This window comes from Pseudophryne corroboree, chromosome 5 (genome assembly GCF_028390025.1).
Source record: "Pseudophryne corroboree isolate aPseCor3 chromosome 5, aPseCor3.hap2, whole genome shotgun sequence".
NCBI classification, from domain to species: domain Eukaryota; kingdom Metazoa; phylum Chordata; class Amphibia; order Anura; family Myobatrachidae; genus Pseudophryne; species Pseudophryne corroboree.
Window position 1 is genome coordinate 59,299,875 of NC_086448.1, and position 16,075 is coordinate 59,315,949.

Here is a 16,075-nt window from a genome sequence, read left to right on the forward strand (position 1 = left end):
TCGCTAAGCGGTGCCGCCCTCCAGTGGTCGCCGCCCATAGGCAGCTGCCTAAAGCTGCCTAGTGGTAGCACCGGCCCTGTGAACAGTTGTTTATGGGCAACTCCTCCTCTTTATCTTCTGCTAATCACTCTCTTCCTCTCTATCTTTCTGTCCTTTTCTTTGCTCTTGGATTTGCACGGTGGCAGTAGAACGGCTGCATGTTCTTTTTTGATTTTTTTACTCACTCTTGTCGGCTTTTTCACCAGCGGGATCCCGGCGTCTGTATTTCGAACACCTGGATCTTGTGCACCTGGAATTCATACTGATCCCAACTGATTGGTTGCTACTTTATCTTTCTCCAAGATTTGATAAATCTGTCCCCAATATAAGACTGAACCAACTCCCCTGTCAGTAATACCACTTTTACACTCGCAGGAAAGTTCATTCCCGGGAATGTGTCCCGGTATATTTGCCGGGACACATTCCCGGGAATGACCCTTTCACATTAGCGGGCTGACCCGGCATATTGCCGGGTCAGTGACGTCACCGCCGAGTCTCCCAGAGGCGGTGCTTGGAGATAATTTTCTCCAAGCACCGCCTCCTCCTATGAAGAGAACGGGTGCCGGGTCGCCTTGACTCGGTATACCCGTTTACACTGGCAGCTTCCCGGGACGGTCCCGGGTTCAACCCTGCTTTTGACCTGGGATGAAATCCCGGGATGCTCGTCCCGGGAAATTGTCCCTGTACCCATTTACACTGAGAAGAATCCCGGGATGATGCGCGTTCACGTGCAATATCCCGGGATTTTTCTGCGAGTGTAAAAGGGGTATTACTGCTACCGAACAGGAGGATCTGTTGTTCCATCGACATGGATTTCTGTCTGTGGCTGGGAAGCGAGCCGGGTGATCAGGGAAATAGCAAATACTTCTTTTACATTTAAATAGCGATAGCCTTAAATTAGGAGAAATCATAAGCATTGCTTTGGGTATAAAATTTGCAGATTAGTAAAGTACCCCTTACATGTCTTCCCAAATTAGTATAGAAAAGATACCTGTATATGACAAAATAAACTGTGCAAGTGAGAACGTTTCCATATAATGTATTATCCTCTATTATTACAGGTTAGTGAGTCAGTAGCAGCACGCTCATCAGGATACATTTGCTGAGTCACAGCTGAATCAGCGGCCTCTTGTGTAGTCTAGGTGTAGTCTAGACCCGTGTCATCGACCTCTTATCTAAAATATTCATGTTAAACAAAACTTAAATCATCCACAGGTTAATGAACAGCAATGGTTTTCTAGATGCTGTGGAACAACAAGTACCAGCATGGCGTGTTAAGCTTTAACAGATGGGGCATGGTGTAACTTGTCGTTCCACCAAAGCTTATGCAAATAATACAGGCGTTTATTAGTGTAAACATGACTTGTTACACTGCACAGAATACACAGTAGTGTACATACATGTATGTATTGTATCAATGCCATTAATGGTGACACATAGGCAAAAGTGTCTGATACTGGAATTACAAGTCTGTGAGTAAGAAATACAGCACTACAACTGCCAGAATCTTCGTGGATCGAGTCACATTATTATGACCACCTCCTACATTTGACGTCGGCAGCGTGTAGCTGGCATGGTGGGTATAGAAGGTGTGTGATAGGCCGTCTGCACACATATCACTCATTGCTGTCATGGGTAAAAGGAGCGATTTATCCGAGTTACAAAATGGGACAATTATCGGCTTTCAGAGCAGTTTGTGACCTGTCCGTGTGCTGCTGCGGTGAAGGTGTGTCGTGACTGGACAAATGGCACCATTGCCAATAACCGACGTGGAAACTGCGGAGCACCATGTACCACTGATGTGAGAGGTGAACGTCGGCTAAGAAGGTGCGTGAGGGCCGACAGACACACTACAGTGGAGCAGCTCACCGGCAAAATGAACCTGGAGCTGCCAGACGTGTGTATAAAACAACAGATCAGCCCGTCTAGCTGCTGTCCGTGCTGCACATGGCGGATACTCTGGCTATTGGGGGTCATTCCGAGTTGATCGCTAGCTGCATTTGTTCGCAGCGCAGCGATCAGGCTAAAAAACGGCAGTTCTGCACATGCGTATGCGGCGCAATGCGCATGCGTGTCGTACAGGCACTACGAACGATGTAGTTTTGCACAGGGTCTAGCGATGCATTTCAGTCGCACTGGTGGCCGCAGAGTGATTGACATGAAGTGGGCGTTTCTGGGTGGCAACTGACCGTTTTCAGGGAGTGTTCGTACAAACGCAGGTGTGCCAGGAAAAACGCAGGCATGGCTGGGCGATGCAGGGCGTTTGTGACGTCAAAACAGGAACTGAACAGTCTGAAGTGATCGCAAGCGCTGAGTAGGTTTTGAGCTACACTGAAACTGCACAAAATAAATTTGTAGCCGCTCTGCGATAAAACCGTTTGCACTTCTGCTAAGCTAAAATACACTCCCAGTGGGCGGCGGCCTAGCGTTTGCACGGCTGCTAAAAACTGCTAGCGAACGATCAACTCGGAATGACCCCCATTAGCTGGTGCTAATAATGTGACTCACCCGTGTATAATGTACATTTGTTCCATTTCTTGTAGGTTGTCTTCGTAATTTTTAAAGACTTTGGCCCTCATTCCGAGTTGATCGGTCGCAAGGCGAATTTAGCAGAGTTACACACGCTAAGCCGCCGCCTACTGGGAGTGAATCTTAGCTTCTTAAAATTGCGACCGATGTATTCGCAATATTGCGATTACTAACTACTTAGCAGTTTCAGAGTAGCTCCAGACTTACTCTGCCTGTGCGATCAGTTCAGTGCTTGTCGTTCCTGTTTGACGTCACAAACACACCCAGCGTTCGCCCAGGCACTCCCACCGTTTCTCCGGCCACTCCTGCGTTTTTTCCGGAAACGGTAGCGTTTTCAGCCACACGCCCCTGAAACGCCGTGTTTCCGCCCAGTAACACCCATTTCCTGTCAATCACATTATGATCGCCGGAGCGATGAAAAAGCCGTGAGTAAAATTACTTTCTACATAGCAAAGTTACTTGGCGCAGTCGCAGTGCGAACATTGCGCATGCATACTAAGCGGATTTTCATTGCGATGCGATGAAAAATACCGAGCGAACAACTCGGAATGAGGGCCTTTATTATTAAATCCATGGTGTATGAGAATAACTTCTGCGCTTGATTAAAAATTTCTGAAATGGTCAAAATCTGAATTTAAAACTCTCACTTATCTCACTGTATGGAATATACCTACACATTAAATGTAATTTCTCTAACGTCCTAAGTGGATGCTGGGGACTCCGTAAGGACCATGGGGAATAGCGGCTCCGCAGGAGACTGGGCACAAAAGTAAAAGCTTTAGGACTACCTGGTGTGCACTGGCTCCTCCCCCTATGACCCTCCTCCAAGCCTCAGTTAGATTTTTGTGCCCGAACGAGAAGGGTGCACACTAGGTGGCTCTCCTGAGCTGCTTAGTGAAAAGTTTAGTTTTAGGTTTTTTATTTTCAGTGAGACCTGCTGGCAACATGCTCACTGCACCGAGGGACTAAGGGGAGAAGAAGCGAACTCACCTGCGTGCAGAGTGGATTGGGCTTCTTAGGCTACTGGACATTAGCTCCAGAGGGACGATCACAGGCCCAGCCATGGATGGGTCCCAGAGCCGCGCCGCCGGCCCCCTTACAGAGCCAGAAGACTGAAGAGGTCCGGAAAATCGGCGGCAGAAGACGTCCTGTCTTCAATAAGGTAGCGCACAGCACCGCAGCTGTGCGCCATTGCTCTCAGCACACTTCACACTCCGGTCACTGAGGGTGCAGGGCGCTGGGGGGGGGGCGCCCTGAGACGCAATATAAACACCTTAGATGGCTAAAAATACATCACATATAGCTCCTGGGCTATATGGATGCATTTAACCCCTGCCAGAATTCACAGAAAAACGGGAGATAAGGCCGCCGAGAAGGGGGCGGAGCCTATCTCCTCAGCACACTGGCGCCATTTTCCCTCACAGCTCCGTTGGAGGGAAGCTCCCTGGCTCTCCCCTGCAGTCACTACACTACAGAAAGGGTTAAAAAAGAGAGGGGGGCACTAATTAGGCGCAGTATTAAAGATACAGCAGCTATAAGGGGAAAACCACTTATATAAGGTTATCCCTGTATATATATATAGCGCTCTGGTGTATGCTGGCAAACTCTCCCTCTGTCTCCCCAAAGGGCTAGTGGGGTCCTGTCCTCTATCAGAGCATTCCCTGTGTGTGTGCTGTGTGTCGGTACGTTTGTGTCGACATGTATGAGGAGAAAAATGATGTGGAGACGGAGCAGATTGCCTGTAATAGTGATGTCACCCCCTAGGGGGTCGACACCTGAGTGGATGAACTGTTGGAAGGAATTACGTGACAGTGTCAGCTCTGTATAAAAGACAGTGGTTGACATGAGACAGCCGGCTACTCAGCTTGTGCCTGTCCAGACGTCTCATAGGCCGTCAGGGGCTCTAAAGCGCCCGTTACCTCAGATGGCAGATATAGACGCCGACACGGATACTGACTCCAGTGTCGACGGTGAAGAGACAAATGTGACTTCCAGTAGGGCCACACGTTACATGATTGAGGCAATGAAAAATGTTTTACACATTTCTGATAATACGAGTACCACCAAAAAGGGGTATTATTTTCGGTGAGGAAAAACTACCTGTAGTTTTCCTGAATCTGAGAAATTAAATGAGGTGTGTGATGATGCGTGGGTTTCCCCCGATAACAACTGATAATTTCTAAAATGTTATTGGCATTATATCCTTTCCCGCCAGAGGTTAGGGTGTGTTGGGAAACATCCCCTAGGGTGGATAAAGCGCTCACACGCTTGTAAGAACAAGGGCTCTACCCTCTCCTGAGATGGCCGCCCTTAAGGATCCTGCTGATAGAAAGCAGGAGGGTATCCTAAAATGTATTTACACACATACTGGTGTTATACTGCGACCAGCAATCGCCTCAGCCTGGATGTGCAGTGCTGGGTTGGTGTGGTCGGATTCCCTGACTGAAAATATTGATACCCTAGATAGGGACAGTATATTATTGCCTATAGAACATTTAAAAGATGCATTTCTATATATGCGTGATGCACAGCGGAATATTTGCCGACTGGCATCAAGTCTAAGTGCGTTGTCCATTTCTGCCAGTAGAGGGTTATGGACACGACAGTGGTCAGGTGATGCGGATTCCAAACGGCATTTGGAAGTATTGCCTTATTAAAGGGAGGAGTTATTTGGGGTCGGTCTTTCAGACCTGGTGGCCACGGCAACAGCTGGGAAATCCACGTTTGTACCCCAGGTCGCCTCTCAACATAAGAAGACGCCGTATTATCAGGCGCAGTCTTTTCGTGGGCAAGCGGGCAAAAGGTTCCTCATTTCTGCCCCGTGACAGAGGGAGAGGAAAAAGGCTGCAGAAATCAGCCAGTTCCCAGGAACAGAAGCCCTCTCCCGCCTCTGCCAAGCCCTCAGTATGACGCTGGGGTTTTACAAGCAGAATCAGGCACGGTGGGGGCCCGTCTCAATGAATTTCAGCGCGCAGTGGGCTCACTCGCAAGTAGACCCCTGGATCCTTCAAGGGATATCTCAGGGGTACAAATTGGAATTCGAGACGTCTCCCCCTCGCCGTTTCCTAAAGTCGGCTTTACCGATGTCTCCCTCTGACAGGGAGGCAGTTTTGGAAGCCATTCACAAGCTGTATTCCCAGCAGGTGATAATCAAGGTACCCCTCCTGCAACAGGGAACGGGGTATTATTCCACACTGTGGTGGTACCGAAGCCGGACGGCTCGGTGAGACCGATTCTAAATCTAAAATCTTGAACACTTACATACGGAGGTTCAAATTCAAGATTCAGTCACTCAGAGCAGTGATTGCGAACCTGGAAGAAGGGGACTACATGATGTCTCGGGACATCAAGGATGCTTACCTTCATGTCCCAATTTACCTTTCTCACCAAGGGTACCTCAGGTTTGTGGTACAGAACTGTCACTATCAGTTCAGACGCTGCCGTATGGATGGTCCACGGCACCCCGGGTCTTTACCAAGGTAATGGCCGAAATGATGATACTCCTTCGAAGGAAGGGAATTTTAGTTATCCCTTACTTGGACGATTCCCTGATAAGGGTAAGATCCAGGGAACAGTTGGAGGTCGGTGTAGCACTATCTCAGGTAGTGTTGCGGCAGCACGATTGGATTCTCAATATTCCAAAATCGCAGCTGATTCCGACGACTCGTCTTCTGTTCCTAGGGGATGATCCTGGACACAGTCCAGAAAAAGGTGTTTCTCCCGGAGGAGAAAGTCAGGGAGTTATCCGAGCTAGTCGGGAACCTCCTATAACCGAGCCAAGTCTCAGTACATCAATAAAAGGGTTCTGGGAAAAATGGTGGCTTCCTACGAAGCAATCCCATTCGGCAGATTCCACGCAAGAACTTTCCAGTGGGACCTGCTGGACAAATGGTCCGGGTCGCATCTTCAGATGCATCAGCGGATAACCCTGTCACCAAGGACAAGGGTGTCTCTCCTGTGGTGGTTGCAGTGTGCTCATCTTCTAGAGGGCCGCAGATTCGGCATTCAGGACTGGGTCCTGGTGACCACGGATGCCAGCCTGCGAGGCTGGGGGGGCAGTCACACAGGGAAGGAATTTCCAGGGCTTATGGTCAAGCCTGGAGACATCACTTCACATAAATATCCTGAAGCTAAGGGCCATTTACAATGCTCTAAGCTTAGCAAGACCTCTGCTTCAAGGTCAGCCGGGGTTGATCCAGTCGGACAACATCACGGCAGTCACCCACATAAACAGACAGGGTGGCACAAGAAGCAGGAGGGCAATGGCAGAAGCTGCAAGGATTCTTCGCTGGGCGGAAAATCATGTGATAGCACTGTCAGCAGTATTCATTCCGGGAGTGGACAACTGGGAAGCAGACTTCCTCAGCAGATACGACCTCCACCCGGGAGAGTGGGGACTTCACCCAGAAGTCTTCCACATGATTATAAACCGTTGGGAAAAACTCGACAGGTATTGCGCCAGGTCAAGGGACCCTCAGGCAATAGCTGTAGACGCTCTGGTAACACCATGGGTGTACCAGTCAGTGTATGTGTTCCCTCCTCTGCCATCTCATACCCAAGGTACTGAGAATTATAAGATGGAGAGGAGTAAGCACTGTATTAGTGGCTCCGGATTGGCCAAGAAGGACTTGGTAACCGGAACTTCAAGAGATGCTCACGGAGGATCCGTGGCCTCTACCTCTAAGAAGGGACCTGCTCCAGCAAGGACCCTGTCTGTTCCAAGACTTACCGCGACTGCGTTTGACGGCATGGCGGTTGAACGCCGGATCCTGAAGGAAAAAGGCATTCCGGATGAAGTCATCCCTATCCTGATCAAAGCCAGGAAGGATGTAACCGAAAAACATTATCACCGCATTTGGCGAAAATATGTTGCGTGGTGCGAGGCCAGTAAGGCCCGACGGAGGAAATTCAAATGGGTCGATTACTACATTTCCTGCAAACAGGAGTGTCTATGGGCCTGAAATTGGGGTCCATTAAGGTTCAAATTTCGGCCCTGTCAATTTTCTTCCAAAAAGAACTAGCTTCAGTCCCTGAAGTTCAGACGTTTGTAAAAGGGGTACTGCATATACAGCCTCCTTTTGTGCCTACAGTGGCACCTTGGGATCTCAATGTAGTTTTTTGGGTTCCAAAAGTCACATTGGTTTGAACCACTTAAATCTGTGGAGTTAAAATATCTCACATGGAAAGTGGTCATGCTGTTGGCCCTGGCCTGTGCCAGGCGCGCGTCAGAATTGGCGGCTTTATCCTGTAAAAGCCCTTATCTGATTTTCCATTCGGACAGGGCGGAATTGAGGACTCGTCCTCAGTTTCTCCCTAAGGTGGTTTCAGCGTTTCATCTGAACCAACCTATGGTGGTGCCTGCGGCTACTAGGGACTTGGAGGACTCCAAGTTGCTAGACGTTGTCAGGGCCCTGAAAATATATGTTTCCAGGACGGCTGGAGTCAGAAAATCTGACTCGCTGTTTATCCTGTATGCACCCAACAAGCTGGGTGCTCCTGCTTCTAAGCAGACTATTGCTCGCTGGATTTGTAGTACAATTCAGCTTGCACATTCTGTGGCAGGCCTGCCACAGCCAAAATCTGTAAATGCCCATTCCACAAGGAAGGTGGGCTCATCTTGGACGGCTGCCCGAGGGGTCTCGGCTTTACAACTTTGCCGAGCAGCTACTTGGTCAGGGGCAAACACGTTTGCTAAATTCTACAAATTTGATACCCTGGCTGAGGAGGACCTGGAGTTCTCTCATTCGGTGCTGCAGAGTCATCCGCACTCTCCCGCCCGTTTGGGAGCTTTGGTATAATCCCCATGGTCCTTACGGAGTCCCCAGCATCCACTTAGGACGTTAGAGAAAATAAGAATTTACTTACCGATAATTCTATTTCTCATAGTCCGTAGTGGATGCTGGGCGCCCATCCCAAGTGCGGATTGTCTGCAATACTTGTACATAGTTATTGTTACAAAAATCGGGTTATTATTGTTGTGAGCTATCTTTTCAGAGGCTCCTCTGTTATCATGCTGTTAACTGGGTTCAGATCACAGGTTGTACGGTGTGATTGGTGTGGCTGGTATGAGTCTTACCCGGGATTCAATATCCTTCCTTATTGTGTACGCTCGTCCGGGCACAGTATCCTGAGGCTTGGAGGAGGGTCATAGGGGGAGGAGCCAGTGCACACCAGGTAGTCCTAAAGCTTTTACTTTTGTGCCCAGTCTCCTGCGGAGCCGCTATTCCCCATGGTCCTTACGGAGTCCCCAGCATCCACTACGGACTATGAGAAATAGAATTATCGGTAAGTAAATTCTTATTATCCTGCAGGCTGTGGAGCGTGCAGATATAATGTATTTTGTTGATTTAGCAGAGAGAATAAAAGTGACAATTTCTCCTCCCTCACCAGCTGACGTTACCCACTACTTAGCCCCCCGCAGCAGCACTCCAAGATAAAAGATCTGGATTACAAAGATTTAATAGCGTGGCCTTTAGATTGTAAAGTCACGCAGCGAGCGCTTACCTTCTGTGTCACAGTGTGTTACTGCGCTGTTTGTTATTCATGATGAATACAAATTGATCTTCGGGATCTGTTGATACAAACAAGCAAATATACAGTATAAAAATAATAGAATAATGGATTGGGATCGAAATGCCGACATTTGGGATGCCGACAGTCAGAATACCAACAGCGGCATCCCGATGTGTAGAATCCCGACAAGGGAAGGTAAGTACAGGTGGAGCCTCACTTATCTTGGCTTCTTTGCTGCGCCTAGGCACACCATGGCTTATTAGCATAAGCCTTTCATCTATTGTTCTCAGCTGCAATACAATACAGAGAGAACAATACATCAGGGGATTAAGTCATTACAGCAGGGGATTAGGGGGGTCATTCCAACCTGATCGCACGCTATTTTTTGCAGCGCTGCAATCAGGTCAAAACTCTGCAAAACTGCACATACGTATGCACCGGAATGCGCAGGCGCGTTGTATCGGTACGAAGCGGATCGGTGCTGGTCGATGTTTTTATCGAACAATACATTCGCACAGCCGATCACAAGGAGATTGACAGGAAGAGGGCGTTTGTGGGTGTCAACTGACCATTTTTTGGGAGTGGTAGGAAAAACGCAGGCGTGTCCAAGCGTTTGCAGTGCGGGTGTCTGACGTCAATTCCGGGACCGGACAGGCTGAAGTGATCGCAGCGGCTGAGTAAGTTCTGACCTACTCAGAAACTGCACAAACTGTTTTTGTACCGCTCATCTGCACAAGCGTTCGCACACTTGCAAAGCGAAAATACACTCCCCCATAGGCGGCGACTATCTGTTCGCGGCGCTGCAAAAAATAGCTAGCAAACGATCAACTTGGAATGCCCCCCAAAGTCATTACAGCAGGGGAAATCCTATTAAAGGGATAGATGAGCATGGCTCCATCTGTATACTTACCTTCCCCCTATAGCCCCCTAACTCTAACCCACCTTTCTTGCAGCCTAATCCTAAACCCCCCCACCACCACCACCACCCCAATGGTAGCTAAACCTAACCCCCCTCCCTGCAGCCTAACCCTTCCCCAGCAGTCTAGTTGGCAGACGCTCATTCTGGATCCTGGCGGTCAGGATTCCGCCGCCCGACCTTGTGACCCTATTCGGGATACTGAGGTCGCATACTGAATAATGTCGGGATTCCCGCATCTGTTTTTTTGACCGTCAGGATCCTGACCGTACCCCAACTTTAATATCGTAATGGAAACTTCACCTTAAAGAGCAACATTGAGATTCTGCTGTTTAGAGCAACCCTGATCTGTGCAGGAATCCTACCCAGTAACTTAGAATAGTTTTCTGAGCTGATGTGTTCTGGATTCCAGAGATTTTTTTGGGGAGGGTTTCTCCGAACGCAAACATTTGTGGAATGTCGATATTTATTAGGCAAGAAGAATGCAAGAACTGCACAGATAACAAGCTTATCACGTAATGGTATCCATCGCACTGCGCCCAATATGAATATACTGTAAAAGATGAAACAGGCAGAATGGTGCGTGTCATTGGGTTAACCACATACCTTTGTACGATGAATTTAATCGGCTTCAGCGGCTCTGAGCTGCTGTAAGGTTTCCCGTGTATTATTTAAGCTCTGAGACCTATGCTTATGAAGGTCATTTGCTGTGCACAATTTCAGCAACTAAAGTACGTTAACGCAGCTAATAAACCATCATCAAATTATATCTTGGGTGTGTTGTAAATAAAGATCCCACAATCATGTTATCATCCACATGACACAAGAGACGTTTGATCTGCAGCAGATAACCCTCCGGACTCCGAAGGTTGCTTTATCTATCTCTAGATGCCTGCTCTCACTTGACGGCCTTGTCCGCAGCCTCCACCTCTGTCTACACCCTATCTGGGCGTAGAAGAATCCTTTCCCCTCTGGTCACAGTTGGATTATCACTGTACAAAATGCTAATACAATCCTACAGCACTGTATGTAGCCAACGGAATGAAAATGTGGTTTTGAACAATGGTGATTCCAAGGGACCTGCAGATGTGTCAGCTCTCCGGGAGACTGGATAGCTTTCAGGAAAGCAGCGATTTTCTTACAAGGAACCCGTGGAATTACTGAGGAAAGACAGACTAAGGGGTACATTTACTGAGCAGTGATAAGAACAGAGAAGTGAGCCAGTGGAGAAATGTCCCCATCAACCAATCAGCAGCTCTGTATCATTTTATTGTATGCAAATTATAGATGTTACTTCAGTACTGATTGGTTGCCATGGGCAACTTCTCCACTGGCTCACTTCTCCGCTCTTATCACTGCTTAGTAAATGTCCCCCTTAGGGCCTAATGCAGACTTGATTGTAGCCATGTAGAATTTTGCATGGCTACGATCAGTTACTCAGACATGCGGGGGGACGCCCAGCACAGGGCTAGTTCGCCCCGCATGTCTGGCTCTGTCCCGCCGCACAAGTACAAAAGCATTGCACAGCGGCGATGCTTTGTACTTGACAAGTAGCTCCCTACCAGCGCAGCTCCTGTGCGCCTGCAGGGAGCTACTCATCGCGGTTCGTGTCGTAGCGGCTGCGCGTGACGTCACGCAGCAGCAGTGGCCCGCCCCCTGCACGGTCCGGGCACACCTGCGTTGTCCGCACCATGCCCCTAAAACAACGGCCAAATGCCGCCGGCCCGCCCCATCCAGCCCAGCGTCCGCCTCTGCCTGTCAATCAGGCAGAGGCGATCGCAGGGCTGAGACGGCCGTCAGGCGCCTGATCAGGTCTGAATTAGGCCCTAAATTCCACCCGCTCAGGATTATATGGTAGTGAATGGGAAATGTTTTTTTACCCCGAAACACCACGGTATCAGGATGATAGCTGTACGGTGTCAAGGTCAACAGTCAATAGATCAGCACCATATGGACGGCATACATTAGATCGACATATACAAAAAGTCGACAGGTTCAAAAGGTCGACATGACAATGTTTGACACGTGTTTCGAGCGGGTTAGATGTTTTTCCAACATTTGCTGACGGTTTAAAGGGCCACATCATTCGCGATATCATCCAGTGTGTATGCTCTATGTCGCTGAAGATACGCGCTCCCAGCGACATCACCCGTCATCCGTGTATGCATGTCCAATGTGTGAAATCGCCAGCGAATGCAGCCTGGCACCCGCCATGTGTATGCACATCCGGCCGACACACAGCGCACACGATATCGCTGGGTACACACTATCGTCTACTGTGTCTAGTGTGCACCCAACATTACTGGTCGTGATGTGCAATCACCCGCCCACACTTAGGGGATAATTATCAACACTTTAAGAGAGATAAAGTACCAACCAATCAGCTCCTGTTATTTTACCAACTGTGGGGCAGATGTACTATGCCTTGGAGAGTGTTAAAGTGAAGAGAGATAAAGGGGCCTATGTATTGAGGCTTAGGGGGTCATTTACTAAGCAGTGATAAGAGTGGAGAAGTGAGCCAGTGGAGAAGTTGCCCATGGCAACCAATCAGCACTGAAGTAAAATCTATAATTTGCACACTATAAACTTATACAGAGCGGCTGATTGGTTGATGGGGAAATATCTCCACTGGCTCACTTCTCCGCTCTTATCACTGCTTAGTAAATGTCCTCCTTAGAGAGATATAGTGGACGAATATAGAGTAGCAACTAATCAGATCCTAACTGCCATGTAACAGGCTGTGTTTGAAAAATGACAGTTAGAGTGTTTGGTACTTTATCTCTCTCCACAACTTAGTGCATTATCCCCCTGACTTTGAAAAATGACAGTTGCTGAGCTGATATCTCTGTCCAAGATTTGATAAATATCCCTATTGTGTTGAACTGAAATGCCCCCATATATTACATGAAAAAGTTTACATTTCTTGACCAAACTTCTGGGGTTTAAGGACCTTCACTGCTAAGTGCAAGCTGTTGTTCTCTGTTATCAGCCCCCTCCAGTCTGGGGAGAAATAAACTGTATTTGTCAGCATAATGACTGAATAGGAAGTCTGCAGCATATGGGAAAATATCTACTTCCACAATCACACCCTTATCTCTGCTATGTCCACTTCTGCTAAATTCTACATATACTGTATACTTGTGATTGTCATAATAACTCTTATCCTTAGTGGACTACTAATATAACTCTATATGGAAACACGGCATTATGTGCTATAGGATGTTGCTGGTACGTCTGTGATGGTGCTATCTATGGTAGATATAGGGTCGGCTTTTTCCTTTCAGTTCTTGCATGTGCTGCCACTTTAAGAAACGCTTCCCATCACGTCAAGTGTTTCCCACAGCGTAGTTTTGAGATTCCCTGCAATACATTTTATGGCCACTAGATGGCACTTTGATAGAATTGCATTACACAAGCGTAATGAATGAGAAGTACATGGTGGCTGCAGACAGTGGGGGTAATTCCAAGTTGATCGCAGCAGGAATTTAGTTAGCAATTGGGCAAAACCATGTGCACTGCAGGGGAGGCAGATATAACATGTGCAGAGAGAGTTAGATTTGGGTGGGTTATTTTATTTCTGTGCAGGGTAAATACTGGCTGCTTTATTTTTACACTGCAATTTAGATTGCAGATTGAACACACCCCACCCAAATCTAACTCTCTCTGCACATGTTATATCTGTCTCCCCTGCAGTGCACATGGTTTTGCCCAATTGCTAACTAAATTCCTGCTGCGATCAACTTGGAATTACCCCCAGTGCACAGTACTTTGTGAATTGCGGGACTGTGTGTGTGTCTCCACTTAAATTATTGATTCGGAAGCATCTGTGTTCTGAGTGTTGCTAACTGCCAGTCGCTTGCAGGGGAAAAAAACACACACAGGGCCTAACAAAGCAGAACTACAGTACAAGTGATTGACAGTTACTTCCGACCAGTATCTAGTTACTTCTGGTTACAGTCATTCCGTGCCAGTTCGACATAGGGGGAGGTTAGGCTGCAATAATACACTCACCCCAAATTGAAATGAAAAAGTCAGGCAATATACCAGTGATGGCTAACCTTGACACTGCAGCTGTTGTTGAACTACACATCCCATCATGCTCTGCTACAGTTTTGCTATTTGGCCATGCTAAAACTGATGCAGGGCATGCTGGGATGTGTCATTCAACAACAGCTGGAGTGTCAAGGTTAGCCATCACTGCAATATACCAAGCCGCTAATCAGTAGCGGATCTTGCCACGGGCAAGCAGGACTTTTGCCCGGGGCGCCGCCTTCCGGATGGCACTGGCGCTATCCGGAGGGCGCCGCACCATGGCAAGATCCGCCACTGCTGTGCCCTCCGCTGCCCGCTGTGTCCCCCGGCTCTGCGGCTGTGGTCCCCTGTGAAGGGAACTAGACGCGTAGCGTCTAGTTTCCCTTCGCGGAGAGGACCTTTGCTGAGCGGTGCGCGATGACGTCATCGCGCACCGCACAGCAAAGGTCCTCTCCACGAAGTGAACTAGACGCGTAGCGTCTTGTTTCCCTTCGTGGACAGGACCTTTTGCTGTGCGGTGCACGATGACGTCATTGCGCACCGCTCAGCCTTTAAGCGGCGCTTCTATTGTACAGGGGGCGTAACTGGCCACGCCCCCTGTATTAAGCCACGCCCCATTCCCTGCCCGGGGCGCCGAGGTCCCTCGAACCGGCCCTGCCGCTAATACTACTCCAGGCCACACATGAATACAGCTGAGACTCTAAAGGGGCCTACACACTGGGCGATGTTTTTAACCATCGATATTATTGACCAACGATATTAAAAAAACATCCAAGTTTGGCTGGAATCCCACACCTCGGGCAAACTCGGACGCCATTACATTCCGCCAAATGTTCTCTCTTTTACACCTGGTTATATCCTTTTCTGCACATAGAACCGCAGATTTTCCTGGCAGTAAAGTGCTTTCACATGAACCTAAGGTTTTTCTTTCTTAAGCATTTCTCTGTGTTATGCACGACGCATTAAATTACTTTTATGGAAAACTATGTCAAGGTGCACAGTAAAACGCATATGGTTTACAGGATAACTGATGCTTTTACTCTGGTTATACGTACAAAGGTGGTCATTCCGAGTTGATCGCTCGCTGACGATTTTCGCAGCGCAGCAATCAGGTGAAAAAGCGGCATTTATGCGCACGCGTATGGCCCGCAATGCGCACGCGCGTCATACAGGTACAAAGCCCGTTGTGGTTGTGCTCAGGTTCTGGCAAAGTTTTCCTTCGCACTGACGCCCGCAAGAAGATTGACAGGAAGGGGGCGTTACTGGGTGTCAACTGACCGTTTTCAGGGATTGTTTGCAAAAATGCAGCCGTGTCTGAAAAAACGCTGGTGTGGCTGGGCTTTCGCTGGGCGGGTGTGTGACGTCAAATCCGGACACGAATAGGCTGAAGTGATCGCAAGCGCTGAGTAGGTTCAGAGCTGCTCAGAAACTGCACAAACTGTTTTTGTAGAGCTCGGCTGCACATGCGTTCGCACTTCTGCTAAGCTAAAATACACTCCCCAGTGGGCGGCGGCATAGTGTTTGCACGGCTGCTAAAACTAGCTAGCGAGCGATCAACTCGGAATGACCTCCAAAATACAGTAGTCACAGACAAAGCAAATATACTGTAACTCCTATGATAATCTAGCCATTGGTTAGATGATGATCCACTCTCTAATCGGGTGTATCTACGGTCTGACTCAGGTCTTGTAGCATTACTGCTGCATGTTGCAAAGTACTGATGTTCGCCATCTGCTGCATTACCATATTTAGAGCTACAGGTATCGCTGAGCTTCCATGTAAACAGCAGCGATAGCTCCTCCATCCATATCGGAATCAGGCCCCTAACGTGTATTATTTTCCTGCAGCTATCTGACATGTCTGGTCCATTCCCCAGCACCAGAAGCCTTGTTTTAAACTGCTTTTGTGGTGGTGGGGGCTGGAAGTGAAAGATGAATGCATACGTTCAGGGCAGCCAACAGGAGGGGGACTGTGGGAAAAGCTGTCCTGGGCCCTTACAGAGAGGGGGGCCCACCCTTGGCTCCTACTGCCAATACTAGGAGAGCT